Raw genomic sequence first — 899 nt, 5'->3', positions numbered from 1 at the left:
GTGACCTCCATACTGTGATTTTTTAACACAAATATACGAACCGTTATCGTTATCCTGAAATCCGTTGATGATATAGAGTTCTCTTCACAGCTGAGTGGTACCAAGAAAGAGAAAGATGGAGAGGATAAAAAGAGGAACCCCATCCTGAAGTACATCGGCAAACCTCGGACCACATCCCAGTCCAGTAAATACAAACACACACAGAAATACACAATCATGTATACAACTACACATTATCAGCTGACAGTATTGGCTCACTGGCACTCCACATTAGAGGCACGCTTACACAAACATGTGATGCTCTCACTCATTGTATTTGTCAGGCAATATTGATTTGTTTCCGTCCTCTGTTTGCCCTTTTATTGTTTCTGCAGGTTTATTTAGTGATTTATGGGATTTTCATTTTGTCTTGTTGTTGTGATTTCATTGTTTCTTTTTGGTTCATTTTGGTTTCGTAGCATTCCATGTCCCCTTGTCACCCACCGAAGGTATATATTTAATTTCTCTTCACTTTTGTTTTGTTCACTTGAGTTAAATTTTGCCTTTTAACAAACATACCCAACTGAGTTATTTCTTCATGGATAACAATTTTTAAAATATTTCTTGTATTCTATCTCATTTTATACACATTAACCCTTTTATATAGATTTTTTTTTCATATTGTACAATATGTGTGTGTGCAGTCCGTCCTGGCAGTGTGAGGAACATCATTCAGCAGTTTGAGAATCACACGGAGACGGGAGAGGAGGGAGGGGACGCCGCTGACCCCCAGAGGCTCTCCACCAGCAGCCTGGGAGAAGACAGCATGGACAGGTAGCTCTCTTGAACCAAATCCAGGGTTTGTACAGTCATGAAAAACATGGAAAAGTCATGGAATTTGCTAATAGCAATTTCCAGGC

The 899-nt window shown here is 39.6% G+C and overlaps 1 long non-coding RNA gene across 1 annotated transcript; it reads left to right on the top strand.

Annotated features, from left to right (window-relative positions):
* Positions 1-94: 94 nt before the first annotated feature.
* LOC121939614 lies at positions 95-807 on the top strand. Its single transcript, XR_006105490.1, has 3 exons — positions 95-184; positions 459-488; positions 684-807. It is a non-coding gene; the product is annotated as an uncharacterized LOC121939614 (long non-coding RNA).
* The last annotated feature ends 92 nt before the right edge of the window (positions 808-899 follow it).

Source organism: Plectropomus leopardus, unplaced genomic scaffold, assembly GCF_008729295.1.
Source record: "Plectropomus leopardus isolate mb unplaced genomic scaffold, YSFRI_Pleo_2.0 unplaced_scaffold53001, whole genome shotgun sequence".
Lineage (NCBI taxonomy): Eukaryota > Metazoa > Chordata > Actinopteri > Perciformes > Serranidae > Plectropomus > Plectropomus leopardus.
The sequence above is the reverse complement of the archived record's forward strand: the minus strand, read 5'-3'. Positions and strand labels throughout refer to the sequence as shown.